At 38.4% G+C, this 19,791-nt stretch overlaps 3 long non-coding RNA genes across 3 annotated transcripts in view; 2 read left to right on the top strand and 1 right to left on the bottom strand.

The window, feature by feature from the left end:
- LOC309634634 overlaps positions 1-19,791 on the top strand; it is a 494,785-nt gene that overhangs the window by 266,356 nt on the left and 208,638 nt on the right. The window lies entirely within an intron of this gene.
- LOC309634630 overlaps positions 1-19,791 on the bottom strand; it is a 463,425-nt gene that overhangs the window by 351,166 nt on the left and 92,468 nt on the right. The window contains exon 3 of the long non-coding RNA XR_014248260.1: positions 16,571-16,703. This is a non-coding gene — a long non-coding RNA (uncharacterized lncRNA). The remainder of the gene's footprint in view (positions 1-16,570; positions 16,704-19,791) is intronic.
- LOC309634625 overlaps positions 1-19,791 on the top strand; it is a 43,971-nt gene that overhangs the window by 11,197 nt on the left and 12,983 nt on the right. Inside the window, exon 2 of the long non-coding RNA XR_014248256.1 lies at positions 17-19,791. This exon is cut by the window's right edge and continues 12,983 nt beyond it. This is a non-coding gene — a long non-coding RNA (uncharacterized lncRNA). The remainder of the gene's footprint in view (positions 1-16) is intronic.

The raw sequence follows: 19,791 nt of genomic DNA, 5'->3' as shown, positions 1-19,791 counted from the left end.
CAGAATTTGGGTCAAGTTTTTCCTCTCTTTGGCCCAAAATTGGGTGACTGTTGAGCTGGGATAACTGGGAAACACCTGTTTTAACATATTATAATGCTGAGGACATCCAAGTGGAGAGGATGAGTATGGCTGTATCCCAGACAAAGTCTAGGAGATTGAAGAACCAGAGAAGGCTGCTGGATTTGGCAACTGATAAACCTGGAGAAAGATTTCATCAGGGCCGTGGTTCTCAGAAGTCAATAGTATTGTATAATCAACCTACAGAATTCTAGTCCTCATCCCCAGAAATTATAATTCAGGCGGTGTGGGTGACTTCAGAATCTCCATTTTAACAGGCACCCCAAGTGATTCAGAAGCAGGTTCAAAAACTGAGAGGACAGAATTGAAGATATAAAGAGACCAAGATAGGTAGAATTCCCAGGGCAGAGTACCAGAATGGAGAAAGAGCCCTGGAGATCTATAGAAGATTTTCCTCAAGACTTTAGCTAAGAACTGATCAGTACATGCCTGTGAGGAAATTGATCCTGGCTGGGGAAAGAACCACCAAAGCAGGGGGAACAATTTTTAGAGATTACACAAGACAGGAATAGTTTACATTCCCACCAGCTAGAGTGGAGAATTCCCACAATACATAGGGCATTATGTATTGCCTGAATAGTGGAGCTAAATTAGTTCTAGCTCAAATGGCATTCTTGTCCCATCTAACAAATCAAAAAAGAAAATCATGAAAGAATCAAAATGTTTCCAAGTAACTTAGCTGAATCCCAAAAAAAGCTCAAGAATATTTAAAGAAATATTCCTTACTCAAAAAAGTAAACTCATTAAATAAAAAATTACCAGACTTGCAAAGAATCAGGACTTCCATGAGGAGAAAAATTAATTAATGGAAACAGACTCAGAAATTACTCAGATGACAAAATTAGTAGGAAGGACATAAAAACCATTATATTATTATAACTATATTCTACATATTCAAAAAGGTAGAGGGAAGCATGAGAAAGTTAAAAGAGACATGGAAGATACAAAAAAGACACAAATAGAACTTCTGGAGATGAAAATACAATGTCTGAAGGTAGGAGTAACAATGGATTAAATATTGTAGAAAAAAATAGTGAACTTAAAGCTCTAAAAATATAAAGTATCAAAAAATGAAAAATGGAGAGAAAGGAGACTAAAAAATGAATAGAGCGTCAGTAAACTGTGGACCAACTTTGAGCATTTATGTGTAATTGGAGTCCCTGGGTTGGGGGTGGGGTGGAGGGTGAAAATATATTCGAAGAATTAATGGATGAAAATTTCCCAAATTTAGTGAAAATAATAAAACCACAGATCCAAAAATTCAGTGAACCCAAGCACAAGAAACCTGAAAAAATTACACTAAGACCTAACATAATTAAATTGCTTATAACCTTAATAAAGAGGAAATCTTAAGAGCAGCCAGGAAAAACAAAAAGACACATTACCTACCTACCAAGGAGCAAAGATAAGAATGACAGTAGATGTTTCATTGGAAACAATGCAAACTAGAAGACAGTGGAGGAACATCTTTAAAGTACTGAAAAAAAAATAATGAGAAGGATGAAGATTTCCTCATCTTTGTGTCAGAACCCAGAACAAACGCCCAGAACATAGTCTGGGTACAATAATTCTCTGATGGATGAACGACTATGTGACTCTTTTTCTCCAATCAATAGTTGGCTTCAGGGGTATAGTTGTGTTTTTGAAAATAAAACAATCAGGGCTTCTCTGGTGGCGCAGTGGTTGAGAATCTGCCTGCCAATGCAGGGGACACGGGTTCGGGCCCTGGTCTGGGAAGATCCCACATGCCGCGGAGCAACTAGGCCCGTGAGCCACAACTGCTGAGCCTGCGTGTCTGGAGCCTGTGCCCCGCAACGAGAGGGGCCGCGACGGTGAGGGGCCCGCGCACCGCGATGAAGAGTGGCCCCTGCTTGCCGCAACTGGAGAAAGCCCTCGCACAGAAACGAAGACCCAACACAGCCAAAAATAAAAAATAAATAAATTAAAACAAAACAAAAAAAAAACAAAAAATAAAAAATAAAAAAAATAAAACAATCAGAATTGGGAATAAAATTGTAAATTTGAGCACAATCTACCACTTTGTATAGTTCTGCAATGCTATTTTTACATGTAAGAACAACCTTCAAAAACCATTAATTTATAATCAAAGGAGGAAAAAAGTAGAAATGATGCATTGAAGCAAGAAAATGTAACATTCTTTTAAACTCTTCTCCAAAACAGAGAGCGGTTAATGTCAAGGGAAAGTCCCCACTTCCACGCTGGCATTCTGCTAAATCCAGTCCTGCTTCATGTACAGCTGGGCGAATTCTCTTCCATTTCCTCTCTATTCTTAATCCTCTTCACTGGGCCCCTCCTCCCATTAAAGTCACCAGAAAGCAGATGGATGTCCATGAAAGCAAATCCCCAGTGGGTTCCAAGGTCTCCAAAGTTGTTGTTAACCTGTCTCAGAGTCCAGATGGCAGGGTGCAAAATCTCACAAGCAGCCCAGAGGCCCAGCAGTAGAGTTCAAGCCCCTATGAATAAATCATGCTCCTCCACTCAGTACTCTGGCTCTGGGTACTGGGTAGCATTTGTCATTCACCTGAGTTCTGAGCATCTCATTATAAAGCTGCAGAAATTTCTAATGATAATATTCCTTATGAAGAGCCTGTATATGCAATACTTGGGTCTTCTTGAGTGTGTGTCCATCTGTGCGAAGAATTCTAAACTTCCTCTTGGTAAAATCACCCTGACAGTGACAGAGCCTCCCACATGCCCCTCTATGAAAGGGTGCATTTGGTTCAATAATAATTAGCATCAATTATGGGAGAGTTCTTTGCAAGGACTGAGCCTGGCCTTCCCAGGCTGCAGGTGCAGAATTATCCCCGTGACCTTTTGTGCCATGATCAGTCATTGAGGAGAGGAGTGGGAGCCGTCAGGAGAGAATCACAGCCTGTTTATCTTCCCTAAGAATCTTTGTCTGGCCTCTGCTATTCATGTCAGCGGCAGCATTTTCCTCTTGGGAAAACTGCAGGACAGGCCGAGAAGCCTCATCTGCGTCCTTGCTTGCTGGAGCCTTGCGAACGGGCACCTGGTTTTATTTTCTGGGTATCTTTATGCTTATTCTCAAAGAAAGAAAATCCACTTTATTATCAGGAACAAAAACATAATGGAGAGAATCCAGGTGGCTGGAGGCTGACTGACAGGCAAGGACATCGGGAATAAGATGCCAGACAAGGACCCTGTGTTTCCAAATGGCAGTTTCTGGCTGCCAGTGCCTATGTGAAGCCTGCAGCATGTTGGAGGGACACTCTTTAAAGGTAGTCAAAAACTGTACCCCACTTCAGTCACATGCTCCAGGTAATGCAGGTATTCCAAGATGCTACATGCAAGCCTGTCTTTTTTCTCAATTGTTTTAGGTTATTGCTTCATATTCATAATAAAAGAATGAAAGAAAATTCAAAAAGCCACTGTGACCAGCTCTTATTCCTCTGATGAACTGTTTTTAGAATTCTATAGGATTGAATGCTTTTCTGGCTCTTTGGCATTTTTGGTGATAAATGGAACTCCTACTTCAGCACTTTTAAGTTTCCCCATCCTTCAGGGCACTTTCGTAATCATTTTATACCATAGATGATCTGAGCCCTGTCTTCCCTCCCTGTAAGGTCCTGGAGGGCAGAGGCAGCACTGAATCCATGTTTGCCTCCCCCTCAGCTCTTCCTGGCTGTGGCTGGCAGCTCACATTCAGGAAGAGGAAGCACTCAGCAGCCAGAATGGGTACCAGTCAACTCCAGCCTGCTAAGTCTCAGATTCCAGCTGTGAAAATTGGAGCTAATTAGACCGACCTCACTTCCTATAGTTTGTTATTTGAAAGTCGTCTTCTCAGTGACTTGCATCATCAGAAATTTCAAACCCCTAACATTTCATATTGCCCTTCCTACTTTATTTGTTCCTTAATATTTATCACTGTCTAAAATGCTACTTAGCCCACTTAGTTATCTTCATTATTGTCCATCACCATGTTAGAATATAAGTGGCATGATGGCAGGGGTTTCTGACATTTTGTTTACTACTTTCTTCCCAGCAGGTAAGCAGTGTCTGGCAGATAGCAGACCCTTAATATGTATTTGCTTAATTAATTAATTAAAGAACAGAGACGTACATTATTGGTATATCTTAAGCACTTACAAATCATCTACTTGAAAGTGACTTTTTTGAATGAATAAACCAAATAAAATTCAACAAAAATGTCTACATATTTGTGAAAAGTTCTTTGATAGTTTGTTTAGTAATGTTACAATATGTCTAGTAGGGTTTTAGTACCTATATCTAAAAAAAACCCAGAAACATACTATTTTTCCTAGTTCAAAGATACTCAGAGTGGCATTCGTAACACTAATAGCATTAGAGAGAGGAGAAGGAAAACGAAGATTCTGATTAATGTACAAATTGTAAATATTACTCATTGATTTGTTTGCCAAAAGTGGTAGTAGATACACAGGTGGATGCAAGGGCTGAGCCAATTGTTTGATAACAACTTGTCTGTGAGGTCACAGCTTCCAACAATATTTAGGTTTGGTTATTTCAAACTCTCCAACTTTGCCCTATTTTCACTATATCTGCTGTCATCAGGATAATACTTCACATACCAAGCCTGAAATATGTTGCTGGAGCATGTTTGGCAAAGTTCCTTCATGATCTGGTTTAAGACACCTGTAGGCAGAATAGCGGTCCCCTAAAATGTCCACATCCTAATCCTTGAAACCCAGAACATTACCTATATGGCCAAAGGAACTTTGCAGATGTGATTAAGTTAAGGACCTGGAGATGAGACAATTTTCCTGAATTATCCAGGTGGGCCCAATCTAATCACAGGGCTTTGATCAGAGGGAAACGCAACAATGGAAGAGTGGTGAGAGAGATGTGAAGGTGGAGGAAGGGAGCCTCTAAAAGCTAGAAAAGTCTAAGAAACAAGTTCTCCCACAGCCTGGCTTGCACCTTGATTTTAACTCAGTAAGACCCATGTCAGACTTCTGATCTACAGAACTGTAAGATAATAAATTTGTATTGTTTTAAGCTACTAAGTTTGTGATTATTTGTTACAGCAGCCATAAAAAACTAATACACTACCTGTTCTGCTGTTCTGGCCTCACATCCCATTTTCTTTTTTCTTTTTTCTTCTTTTTTAAGCACAAAATTATGTATTTATTTATGTTAATAGATCAGAGTTTTGTGGTGTTTTGTAAAGAGCAAGGTGACTAATAAGTGTTTCACTATGACTAACTGTGAGGACCATTAGGTTCAACCATGAGGTCAAGGTATTTTCTAAGAGACAAATGCATTAGTTAAGTAAACTTAATCAGAAAATAGTTTATTTTTATTTAAAAAAAATTTTTTCACTTTTATTTTATACTGGAGTATGGTTAACAGTGTGTTAATTTCAGGTGTACCGCAAAGTGATTCAGTTATACATATACACGTATCTATTCTAATAGCTATACTGTCTACTCACTGTACCAAAAATGAAGCATTGGATCGAGAACAGAGACTTCCATACCTTTATTCTTACTGTTCCCTCCACTGGGTGTCATGCTCCCCCATTTAAAATTCTCATCCACTATTCATGGCCCAGACTGGATCACCTCCGACTTCCAGGTCAAATGTAGTCACTCCTCTCTCACTCCTTCACTGAGTTCTTATACACTTGTGTATCAATGTTGTTCCCTTTGCCTTGTATCATATTTACTTTGTTCTCAATGGGCAGGGCCTGTCTTTTTCATCTTTCTATCCCTTATAGCACCTAGCTCAGAATCAGACACACAATGCCCATCTGACATATTTTCAATGATTAACTAATTGCAGAATGAGAGGCTGTCTATTTCCTTCATCTTTAGAAAGATTCATAGGGTATAGTTTTACTCAATTGTCATCTGGGCTTGGTAGAGAAACAGCCTTAGATGCACATTAAAAGATAGATGGTAAATAACACTCCCAGGTGTCAGGAAGTAAATGCAGTAGAAGATCCTGAGAGTGGGTGGAAATGCTTATAGAAAACAGCTTGAATGACTCTGAATTACTATCAAAAAAGAAAACAAAATACATAATGTAATCAAAGGCTAAAAAATTGAATAAGTAATACACAGGTGGCTGTGTTACACAAATCAAAGAGAAAAGGGCAAGCTTCCAAAGGTAAAAATAAAGAGATAAAGAATCAGAAAATTTCTTACCAATGAGAATGAAAATAGACACTAAAAAGCACAAACCCCAAAGAAGGATGAGAACACTGACAATACACGAAAATGGCAGGTGCCTTAGTTATTTACCAAAAAAATCCACTGTGCAAATAGAACACTTAACTTATGTTTTTCTTTCATTCAACAAACATTATTTGTGTCCTGATATTTACAAAATATATTGATAATCATCTCTGGGGTTATGAAATTTAAAAATACTCTCCCTGCTCTAAAGGTGCTCATAGAATAATAAGGCTAGAGGGTAGTATATATGGAGTAGCTATGAACATGGAAAAGGGAATCACAGTTATAATCAATGGAAGTGCTTGAGTATCTATCAGTAATGTGTATTAGGATTGTTTGGGTTACAGATGATAGAAAACCTAACTCAAAATAGATTGAGGGAAGTGAGAATTTATTGACTTCTATGACTGACAAGCTCATGGGTGGAGCCAGCTGCATGCATAACTGGACTTAGGGCTCAGATAATATCAAAAGGTCCTGACCTTTTCATCTCTGCTCTCTTCCAACGGCTGGCTTTGTTTTCAGCCTCCATAGAAGGCAAGATAGCTTCCATTTTCTCTCAATTTTATTTCCAATGTAACTGCAAGTATATTCTTCAAGAATTCCTGTCCAATGTTACTATATTGTATTGGCTCTGATTATTAGGTCATTTGCACATCTTTGAACAAATTGTCATGGCCAGGAGAATGTGATGCTCTGATTGACCAGATATGAGCCATGTTCCCACCCTGATTCAGGTGAGCAATCAACTCTACCTGAAGTATAGGGACCGGGAAAGGGAGAGGAGGTGGTACCCAGATGAAATTCAGGGTGCAAGTATCAGCGGAAGGGAGAACAAATGCTCAGCAGTATGATAAAAGTAGATGTCCACAAAATGATGGAAGCAGAGAGAAAGAATAACTGAGGGAAATGGCGAATACAATGTCAAGAAAAAAATTAGCAAATATAATAATTCCTGAGCTGAATCTTGGATGACAAATAAGAGTAACCTAGATGAATGTGTTCCCTCCTCATCCCAGCAGTGAAAGGTAGGTAACAACTACTAGGTAAGATCACTAATATTAAGGTAACATAGTCTGCTTTCCCATGGGTTTTTCTTTAAGTGTGGATCAAGGACCAGACAACTATTTAGGTCTGAGGTGAAGAATACCGACAACTCCTAAAACTGACATGTGTTTCGGTCCATCCTAATGGGTCCCACGTCGTGCTTGTGAGTTCCAGCTTGTCCTCACTCTCCCTTCTTTACATCCATCTTCCCTTCCTCACTGCCTGCTTTGTGGACTTCAAACTCGAGCATTTGTCTTACAGAGACTGTTTAACCAGCTCATTTACATATACTCTCCTAATGATTAGGAACAAGACAAAAATTCCCTTAACCCCTCTATCATTTAGCATTGTGTTAGAGGCACTGACCAATAAAAACAAAAAAAGAATTTAGAAGTATGCATTTTTTAAAAAAATTTGTTTTTCAACATGGAAAGAATCAAACTACTTGTAGATATATGGTTATATGTTTGGAAAACCCAAGAAGACATTACTCTAATTTACAAAAGCAACACAGAAGGAAAAAAAAAAAAACCTAGGAAGAAACTTAAGAAATGCTTAACACCTATATGAAGCAAAATTTAAAAAATTTTTAATTTGAAAGACCTCAAAGTAGACTTAAGCAAATAGAAAGACATACTGCGTGCTTGGATAGAACACCTTTGCAAAAATAAAGATACTGATTCTTCCAAAGTTGATTTCTAAATTTAATGTGATCCCAATAAAAATATCAACTTTTGCAGGGAGGGTATCAATAGATGAGATGATTTTAAAGTTTGCCTGGAAAATTAGACAAACAAGAGTTGCCAGCAAAACTCTGAAACAGAACAACCAGCAGAGATTAAACCAGCTAAATATTTAAATAGATTATAAAGATTTAATATTTAAAAGAGTTTCATACTGACATGTGGACAAAGAAAGACTAATGAGACAAGACAGGAAGTCCTGAAACAGACTCAAATACAAATGGTAATTCATTATGTAATAAATGTAGCAAATCAGTAAATGATATTGGGATGGATCTGTCCTTCCCACTGCACATTGGGTTCAATTCCTAATGTGTCAGGATTGGAATGTGAAAAACATTAAAGCACAAGAATACTAGAAGAAAACGTGGGGAAATGCCTTCATAAAAAAGATAAAGGACCTTCTAATTGACTTGACATTATCCACAAGCCATAAAAGGAAATCTTTATAAATTTGATATAAAATTTTAAAAACTACTACTTTGCAAAAAAAGCAGCAAAATACAAACAAATGAACAAAAAGCTATATGCCATTCCATCAGAGACTAAGTGCTAATCTCCCAAATTTATAAAGGAAAAGATCAATAACCAAGTAGAAAAATGGTCAGAGTATAGTTCATAGTAAAGGAAAGACAATGGCTCTTAAACATCAAAAGCTGCTCAATGTCACTTGCAAAAAGAGAATTGAAGATTAAATCTACAATATATTACAATTTTTTCTTATCTATCAAAATGGAAAGTATTTAAAGTTTTGATTAGCACTTTTGGAGATGCTATCAGTGAACAGCCAACCTCATGCATTACTGGTCGGATGTCCTTCGAGGACAAGTGGGCAATCATTATCCATATTACAAATGTGTGTGCTCTTAGTCACAGCAATATCACCTTCAAGAGCAATATTTGTGTAAGTGAAAATGCTAGGCCTCAAAAGTGACTTATTGCAGAGTCTGTAATAGCCTAAGTTCAGCTACAATCCAAATGGCTGCCCAAAGCACACAGGTTATACTAATTAAGTTACTTCTCATCAATTAAATACAATGCAGCTGTAAAATACAAATTGAAGCACACTTCTGTCATGCTGTGGATATTAGGTGAAAAATGAAAGCTACAGAACAATGGATAACATGGCTACCTTTTACGTAAAGTATGGAGGAAAATAAGGGCATATGATTATTTTTAAATGGCAAGCATTATGTGTTCTGTTTTTCCTTTTTTTACTTATGCAACTCAAATATGAATACATATTGGCAAAGTTTATTTTTTTAAAAGTACCTTAAATATGGGACTTCCCTGGTGGCACAGTGGTTAAGAATCTGCCTGCCAATGCAGGGGACACGGGTTTGAGCCCTGGTCCGGGAAGATCCCACATGCTGTGGAGCAGCTAGGCCCGTGCACCACAACTACTGAGCCCATGTGCTGCAACTACTGAAGGCCGCACGCCTAGAAGCCTGTGCTTCACAACAAGAGAAGACATGGCAATGAGAAGCCCATGGACCGCAATGAAGAGTAGACCCTGCTCGCTGCAACTAGAGAAAGCCTGCACACAGCAACGAAGACCCAGTGCAGCCAAAAAATTTAAAAAAAAAGTACCTTAAATATTTTTAAAATACACTAAATATTACTATGAGCCATTAAGTATGTGTGTTCATTTTATAACCCCCACTTGCAGCTTCTTGTTGTGAACTTAACTATCTCCTGCTCTTTTCTACTTATATCATGGGGACACTAGCAGAACACTTTGTACGCATCAAAAAATAACAATATCAATACTACTAATACCAATTACAATGACAGCTCAAAGTTATAAAGTTCCTGCTATTTTTAATATTTTACATTTTGCAAGTGTAACTCTTTTTAATTCTGAAAACAATCTTCTCATGAGTCTGTTGGCTGAGGGGCGAGTCAATCACGAAGTCACAGAAGTAGAGAAACTGTGCGGATTTGGGCAGTCAGTCCACCCCAGGGCCTGTGTCCTTCATCCCCATCACCCTTTATCCTTGTCTCTTCCAAGGGCTCAAAAAACACGTGTGTTTGTTGTGTAAGAAAATGAATAAATAAGAATTTGCATTGCAAGGGTACAAAATTGAGAGGGTGTCACTCAATCATGTTCCCAGTCCTGGGGAGCTGTAGAAATGTCAACAATGAAAATGCAACCTTTCCTGAGAGAGCTTGTCAGTCAGAAACCTTTTGTTTGGAAGCAAACTGGCTGAGAACAAAAGGGAAATATGAGTTCACGTTATCTAAAAAGTTCAAGGGGGTGGATTAGACATGGCTAGATCCAGGGTCACAAATGATGTCATCACAACTAGCTCTCCTGCTGTCTCCCATATGCTTGTCCACATTCTCTCTGCTTCCATCTGTCTCAACTCTGCTTTCTCCTGGGTTGACTTTATTCTCAGTCTGACTTAACTATACTTAAGGACCACAAACCACTCTATAAAATCTAACTTTGCTTTCCTCTGTTCACTGTTTGGAGGTGAATTAGACTTTCTTATGACTTTCTATGACATTTAGTTTTATCTTTATAACTTGGAGCCGCATGTTTGCAGAGAGAAAATAACATGTCAGTGAATTTCTGCAGAGTAGTGCCAGAGAGGGCTGATAAAATAACAACAAAACGTTAGGTTCCATATAAGGAGCAGAATATTTTAGGGTAATGCAAATTTTTACTAAAACAGGGGGAAAAGAGGTCATTTTAAAAGCAAAGCCCATTTTTCTTAAGGAAATTTGCTGAAGTCATAACTTTTAAATGCCATACCAGCAGTTTCACCCTTTCATCTCATTTGTTGAGGTCACTGAAAAAGAAAATTGAAATATGCCAGCTACCATCAAAAGGCAAGGGGAAAAGATGCTTGAATGGCATAAGCTTTGGTTGTCAGGTCAAAACTTCCTCTCTCTGTGTTGCTATTTGTTTTCCTTCTTTGCTGTGAAAAAAAAAAAAAAAATTACTAGTTTGAAAGCCAAACTGGAATAACTAGTGGAGAATAATTCCATGTATTATCTTAATTTAAAATCAAGAAAGAAACCATTCAGGTATAAAGACTTGATTGTGAAAACTGGAAACTTCCTCCACTGAGACATTTATGGTGAATCTTCTCCCCCAAGATGAAACCTCCATTGACCCAAACACATTTATCATGAATCCACTTGGATGAAATTTCTTTATTTTCTTCTCCTGTATATACCTAGGACACTACCTCATAGAGTCTCTTTCTCACATGTAGGACAGGGGTTGGGGCCCAAGATAAAAACACAAAGTCAGTTAGGAGGAACCAAATCTGTAACTCAAGGAGGAACACTCATAAGGTGACCCACTGGTTGTGGTTTGCCTGGAACTTTCCCAGTTTTAGTTTTAAGAGTCCTATGTCCCAGGAACCCCCTTAGCAAACCATTCTATATCTTTTGACTGTATTTTGTGTGAGATTTGAGGCAGAGGTTAGAAATGGGTTGCATAAACCCCCACATTAATACTTAACAATTATTTGGCTACTCTGAAGTAGTAGCCATTGATGACTGTACATTAATCTATAAGGGCAAATTTTACACTGGGCCTCGGGAGTTCCAAAAAGACAATGTACAAGAACTCATTAAAATGGGTAAAAGTTAAACATGTCAATAAAATATTTAACTGCCCAATTAAAGAAACAAGAGATTTACATAAAATACATAAAGAAGGAAGTTAAGTGTTAACAACTGAGTGGTTTATTGGCTAAACTATAAAAATGGCATGATAGATTTCTCTAATATTTTCTAGAATTCCTGAATTTAAATGCCATGGAGTAAATATAATGAGAACTCTGATAGGCTTTGTGTTAGAGAAGGCTCTGCAAACGAAAACGCTCAACAGCTACACCGACTTCAAACTGTATTGTCTAAACCTCGCCATTAGGAAAAAGAACAGAGATAGTCTTAATAAGTCATGCTTTACTTCTTCTGGTGTGTTTGGCAGACAGAAATCTACTTCAACTCGAGAGCAAAGAAAGAGTGCTTGGAATGAAAGAAAGCTTTTGTAGGCTCCAGGGAACATGGAGAAGATGGTCCCTAGCACCAACCATCCACGTGCTCTCTGACATTTCCAGTCTCTCGTGTAGTTTGGTTGTGGCCACGCGAATGAGGGCTTACTGAGAAGAATGTGAATGGAAGCTCAGCCTCAGGCAGCTAAGACAGAGGTGAATTCTCCTCGAACGCCTTGGCTGGAAGTGAAGAACTCTGAAATGGAAGCAGTCGCATCCCTGAGACATAGCTGGAGGGCCAATGAGCCACTAACGCCTGATCTGCATCAGATTACAATGGGAGCAAGAAGTAAACTGTGCTCACTCAGTAGTGTTGTATTGAAGCACTGAAATTCTGGGGTTTGTGCTACTGACCTATAAAACTGCCTGTTGAAATGATGAAAGCTAAGGTTCTCCACTAAGCCCTCCTAAAATGTCCTCTTTGAAAGAAGTCTTGACTCTCTATACTACAAAGTATCAGGTGGGCATCTCATAGCATAATCAACTCAAGAATAGGTGCTATCAGCTCCTTAATAAAGTTATCATTTGGAACACTGTATTTTCAGAACGGGGTGACTGTGTTGTGTTGCCCAGTTTGTAAGGCAAGGACATTACAAGCTGGTTTTTTTTGGTATGAGACAGCTAGTCTGGATTGCCACATGTTTTACGCTTTTTCCTTTCAGCTCCTCTTATCCTCTATTCTAGTCTTCACTTTTCTATTCAACATTACAGACTGTCATGTTGCATTCCAATGGATGTGCTGATTATTCATTCAAGTGAATATAGTAGTAGTAAAATAGAAAGAAAAAGTATGGCTTTAACAAAATGTTTTTTCCTTGACTACAGCGGTGTCCTGGACTATCCCCACAATATGCCACTGCAGCTGCAGTGCTGTGAAATGTAGATTCACAAAACATACAATCAAGTTTGTGCTCCACTACTTAACTTGTTGTGTGACCTTGGGAATGTTACTTTACTTTAAACCTCAGTTTTTTGTCTACAAAATGGGAGTAATGATATCTACCTTATAGCTATAAATGAAATAGCTATAAGAGTGAAATAAGGATGGCAGAAGTGTGTAGTGCAGTATCTGACACACAGTGAATGCTAAGTAAATACACAGTGAATGCTCATGAGTTTTTAAAAAAAGAAAGCATAAAAGAATTGAAGTTCGTATATTAATTGTAAGAGCTGTACACAGTAGTATGCTGATAAATATTAACAAATGGCTTTCCTGGGGTTGAGGGTGCAGATTTGTAGTGTTTACTTATTTTCATGGTCTAAACGTTCCTACCATGGCCACTGTCAAGCTACTAATGTGAGGTCATTGAATGTGGAGTTGAGAAGACAGTGCAGCAGCACATCATCATATAGTATTTCTGCCATATAGACACAATAGACACAAGTAACCTCAAGTGCACAGATAATGGTAAGCTGTAGAAAAATAATTTCAAGGTGATGTTTTGAGTTTTTATTACCTTTTTTTATATATATACCTTTTTAATACCTTTTATTACCTTATTTTTACCTTTTTAAAAATAATTTATTAGATTTTTAAGTTTATGGAATTTAATGTTTATAAATGTCTAGGTGTAGCAACCAGCAGTTGAAAATTCAACAATCAGCTCTTGTGAGCTGGTACAAGCCAGCTGCAGCACACACTGGATGTGTCTACTTAAGTTTGCTTGAGTTAACCCTTAGTAAGCAACACGTAGCGTGCGCCACCCTGGGAGACTCAGTCTTGCCATGGTGGGAGGTCACCTGCTACAGTAGGGAAAATGAGCTGAATCCCAGCTCTAAGATGTGTCAGCCCTGGGACTTTAGACAAATGTCTTAACTTTTCCAAACCACATTTTCTTCATCTTTAAATTGAGGGTTGGGGGAAAAAATAATACCTAACTCATAAAATTTGTATAAATCAAAATAATTCATGTAAAGAACTTGACACGATGCCTAACACAACATATGCGTTCAATAATGTTAGTACCACCTTCCTCCTTTTCTCCCTAAGCCTTTTTAGTCTTTACAATGTTTAGCGGAAAAATAAATTAACCAAGGGAACAAACAACAATACCCCCTTTGGGTGTGATAAAGAAAAGTCCTCGAACCAGGTAACTTCACCCAGATTGTGTCTTTGTGTGTTTTTGTGTGTCTTTGTTCTTCATACAAGAGCAGTAACTAGAATCACCTAGAATTGGTTGCTTCACAGGAGCAATTACTATTTAAATGAAGCAGACCTTATATCAAGCGCAGATAAAAAACCAACCTTCCCCGAATCTTTTGAAAGGACTGGGTTTTGAATTTGGGTCAAGTGGAGTGTTGTATATGGGTTGTAGGTGTGTACGAGAAAAAAGAATCTTGAAAATGCTAACATGTCAAAAGAGAACCCAGGATTCAAAGTGAGAGCACCTTTTATAAATCCATTTCTGACATTTACTAATTTCAAGCGTAAGACAGCAGGTTGATATTTAACATACAAAATATTCCTAAATAAAGAAAATTTATGCAAGTGTATAAAATCACTATTAATTCAATATTAGACCCTTTTCTTTCTCATTAAAATAAGCCTTACTATATACACAGCCATTAAAAATAATATGAAGTCATGACATACATTAATATCTACTGTACCTGCTACTTAAATATTACTAAGAATTTCTATTTAAAGAAGATCTCAGATGGATCCATTTTAGCCTTAGCCACAGGAACATGCTTAAAGAATGGAAATATCTTTTACGGTTGACAATTTACCTTTATGTTTTGTTTTCACTCTAGTTGACGTAACCAACTAGATGTCATCCATACCCCCCCATCGCCAAATTACCTGGAAGCAAGTTGCAACCCACTTAACCCTATTCCCCCTTAAAGATATACCACCTGACACTGCCAGCTCCCAAACCAGTACCAACAAATAGCATTAACTTTAATTAAATAATAAAAATATCATCATTGGAATACAGACATAGTTACTAAAATTTAACAACTAAATAGAAATTTATGATTCTATGTGATATTTTTCAACGACTTCCCACTCCCTCTTTTTTCTAGCAACTTTTTGTTCTTTGGCCGTCCACTGGCTAGCACCAAAATTTAGGCCTGGGAAATTAGAAAAGGAAAGACCCTAAAGAGTCAATATTTCAAATTTTATCAGTAACTTTGTTCAGAAGATTTGATTTTAAAAAATGTTATTCACAGCATTGGCTAAAACCAAGTGTTGGGCAGGTGAGTAGTTCCTCTGTAGCCTGTTACAATAGGTTTGGTTAAGGTAGGTTTAGTTTTTAACAAGTTTGCCTCTATCTGTGTCTCCAGGCCTACGTCTGGAGCTTCAAACATTTTCTGCACAAGGCCAAAGGGTAGTGAGTATTTTATGCTTTGTGGTAAAAAATGGTCTCCATCTCAACTACTTAAGTCAAGGCAGCAGTAGACAAAGTACAAATGAATGGTCATGGCGGTATTTACAAAACCAGGCCATGGACAAGATTTGGCTAGTTGGCCATAGTCCCCCAACCCCTCACATGCTCCTTTCCTGCTTTATTTTTCTTCATAGCACTTAACACCATCTGTCATACTGTGAATTTATTTATTTTATGTCTCCTCTAATTAGGATATAAGCTACATGAGGGCAGGCACATTGGCTCTTTTCTTTAGGCAGTATCTCCAGCACCTAGAACAATTCCTTGTGCATAATAAGCACTCAATAAATAATTGTTGAATGAATGAATGAATGAGTGAAGATGAAGATGCAGCCATGCAGGAGATCAGTGGCCGATAAGTCACTGTACATGCACAAAGAGAACTAAAACATACAAGCCACTGCACATATTGAGTTGCCCCATCTCATTACACCAGGCAAATCTTTCCCAACACCACCATCAAAATTTCTTAATCATGAGAAATTTATCATGTAATTAGGATAACAGAAGGATTTCTTATGTTTCTGTAACACTGTAATTTTTCAAAAAGACTCTCAATATCTATTATTTCACTTCGTCTGGATAAAAGTCTTATAAGGAGTCAGAGAAAATTGTTAGTCTCCACATTTACTAATTAAAAAGACAAGACAAAGAGGTTAAATAACTTTCCAAGGGTCAGAGAATTAGTGAGTCCTGCACAGGACCGAGAGATCACTTTGCCCTGATGCATTTTTCTCCTCTCATACATCTGAGTCTCAGTATTCCAGGTTTCATGCTTCACAGGAAAAGGGAATATATTCAGGGGCTGCTGGGGGGTTGGGGGTAGGGAATGAAAAGAACTTTGTCTCCCGAGATACTTCTGCAAAGTTGTGGGAGAGAGCAAGGCAATTAAATTCACCCATCCCTGAAAATAATAATCCTCTGGGCTTTAATAAGAGAATTATTGGGTGCTAAATGACAATTTGCTAGTAAGAATGAAGAATTAAGGTACTGTTTACTGGGAAGGTAGTAAAAACTTTTTTAAATAATCAAACTTTTAAACTTCTATGACCTCCATTTCTCTAGAGGCTCTCCCACTGGGTTTTGGCAGGAGTACTCACAGTCTCAAAAGCTTCTGCATGTTCTTCCAGCTTCTTTCTTAATCAGGGGTTTGGGGAACCAGTGTCTGTTTTCTTAGTGGCAAAGAGGCAGGCAGAGAGATTTCTGAATTCCTATTCTGAGGTCAACCATATCCTAAGGGAGAAATGGAACAACGTTTTTTTCAGCATGACATTCTGATTTATGACATTTGGTGTGTTACAGCTTTGTTTCTTTTGGAGATAGCATCAATGTAAATTTCATACAAACACTCCTTATATCTTTCCAACTAACAGCTGAAACATGTAGCTTCTTAACACCTGAAATATAATTTACATAGAAAAGCACATTTCAACAGCTTCTGGTTTCCATCTTTGGGATCTTCCATTCATTACCTCTAACAACATAGTCAGAAAAATCTTTATAATGAGCAATCCACCAGTCGAAACCTTGTCATGGTATCCTAAAGACTAAATTCTCAATTCAAGGTGCCTCACTAAGCACCCAGGAAAGAAGCCGGAGCTGCCCCTGAGCCCAGCAGGAACACGATAGGTGGCATGGTGTGGAAGTGGTGAGTAGAAGCGCCATGCCACAAGTTTGTCATTCCAGAAACACTGACCAACATTTTCAACCTTCTCTCTCATCACTCCCCTTCAGCTGAGCTTCCCTCCGGCTGCCAAACATATTCTGTGGTTTTGCTTCCCTTTTCTAAAAGGTTGCTCTTTCCCTAAAATGCAGTCCCTCTACATACATACAAACAAGTAACTCTGCATACAAACAAGTTACCTTTCATTATTAGAGTGTGATAGATACCACTATAGAAGAATGTACATGAAACAGTGATGGCACCCCATGTCGGGTGGGGTTGGAATGGGAATCGAATAGACTTCACAGAGTGGTTGTCACTGAGCTGAGTTCTTTTCAAAGATGACAGGAATGGTCCCCATAGATGGGGACGAAAGGACAATGCAGACAGAGGAAGAAATTTAAGTACCCGAGGGCCCTACCGGAGTTCTACTTCTTCTTAACTACCCCAGTCTCTCCTGCCTCAAACCTCAGGGCACACTTTGGTCTTTAGCTGTCAATTTAGTGCTTCTTGCTACTTCCTAATACTTAAATCTCCCTCTTTTAACTCCAAGGCGAGGCTAAGGATTTGAATTTCTTTGAATCCTTCAAAAGTACATTCCACATAGTGAAGGAAGGATTAAGTACACTTGATGCATAAAACTAACGGTTAACTTTTTCTCTATATTCTTTATATCCTTGGAGTTCTTTGAGTTTGTAGCTGTCCATGATAAAAATCCAAACTCTTTAGCGTGACCTACAAAGTCCAGTCTGTCCTGGAGCTACCTAGTCCTTTAGTCTCATTCTCCACCGTCCTCAGGGCTGCTTCCTCCCCCATTCACATTACAGTCCCACAGATACACACACATCGCTTAGGTCACGATAGTGAACTACTTGACATTCCTCAAGTTTGTCTTGTTTTGCTTCACATATTCCTAAAATTTCACTTCTTCCCTCCGTCTGCATTGCCCTTTCCTCCCTAATCTGTGGGGATCATCCCTCTTTTCAACCTTGAAAACTCAGTTCAGCGGCGACTGCTCTGTGAAGTCCCCTCCATCCCTGCCCCCAGCCTCACTCCACATGGGGTGCCACAGGACCACATACCTTCTATAACGTATCTATCACAGTCTAACCGGACAAGTTACTTGTTTGCATGTCTCTCTCTCCTACTAGACAATGAGATTCTTGATGCCCATGTCTTATTCATCATCGTTGGTCAGAAGTGTTTAATAAATGTATTAAACATGTACATACAATGTACAGAGCATTGTATGAAGCTCTGAAGGGAGTAAAAAAAATTACGAATGCAGAAGCATGTGCCCTCTCCCTTGGGGAATTTAAAAACTCTTTAGGTGGGTTAGGCATGCATACGTTAAGAATACTTATAAACAACTTGTATATCAGTCAGGGTCCTATCAGGAGACAGACATCAGATCAGTACTTTGAATAGAAAAAAAGTAATATAAGTAATTATTAATCCATAAAAGCAGGTTAACCACTAAAAGGACTAAAAGAGAACTCTAAGCAGTCCAGAATTCCCATGTGCAAAAAAGCAGCTACTACCTCCTAGCTGAGGGAAAGTGGATAATAAAGGGACCCAGAGCTGAGATTCAGATCTCTTCAAAGAGGGCGTGGTCTGAGAGTTCAACGAAAGCCACCACAGATGTGGCCCACAAGAGGTGCTCAGAAACAGCCCCTAGTTGATGAAAGTGTGTCCTGGGAATGTAGCTGGAACTTCTGGACTTCCACACTGAATAACAAATGGAGGAATGGAACCACGAGGGAAGTATCAGCCTGACACTGTCACCTTGCATTATCCCTCTAGTGCCCTCTATTGGCAAAGCCTAGCATCGTGCCAGCGGCAAAGGAAAAATGTTTACAGGGTCCAGTTCATTTTCACCAAGCAGGGCAGGAAAGGGTGGATTTGAAGCTGAAAGACAATACACTGACCACTGACACAACCTTGAAAGCAAAATTAAAGAAGGGAAATTAATATATAATATAGAATTAATATAACACAGAAGTGCGAAGGGCAGTTAATCCATCATATTTCATTTCTAAAAGAAAACTGTAAATGCCTTTTTGATTCTTTTTTTTATAAACCAACAAAAATTTTAATATAGAACCTTGCAAAAGTAATACAGCTTGGGTTCAGTTGATTACAGGTTTTTAAATCCCAGGAGTTAAACACATTGCTTTTGCTTTTTTCTCTTTTAAGTTCTAATGAAAAGGCAGGTTTATGTAATCTGACACAGAGAGTTTGGAGTGTTTGAAATATCAAAATTGTCCCAGACAACCTTAACCAGAACCTGCAATAGAAAATATTTTTAACACAACAGAGTAACTTCTTTCCTCTACTGCTCTTCAGAGTAGTAAGAGATGATATAATAGAAGGCTAAAAAACAACCATGGGAAATAGAAACAGAGAAATCTGTTTAATTTTTGTAAGCTAAACAACAATAATTTCATATAATAGAATGAACGAACAAAATACATTTATGTCATAAGAAGAGAGCAATCAAACTTACCTATCAGACACTGGGTACAGGACAGAGACAGAGGACCAGAGAGTCACAACTTGAGCTCATTCCCCTGAAACCTGGGCAGCAACACCTCTGCCTGCCCAATATCTGTACTACTTTGCCTAAATTGTTCCATTACCAATACGGATTTAGATATT

The sequence above is a fragment of the Balaenoptera borealis genome (genome assembly GCF_965194805.1).
Source record: "Balaenoptera borealis genome assembly, chromosome: 9".
Taxonomy (NCBI): domain Eukaryota; kingdom Metazoa; phylum Chordata; class Mammalia; order Artiodactyla; family Balaenopteridae; genus Balaenoptera; species Balaenoptera borealis.
The sequence above is the reverse complement of the archived record's forward strand: the minus strand, read 5'-3'. Positions and strand labels throughout refer to the sequence as shown.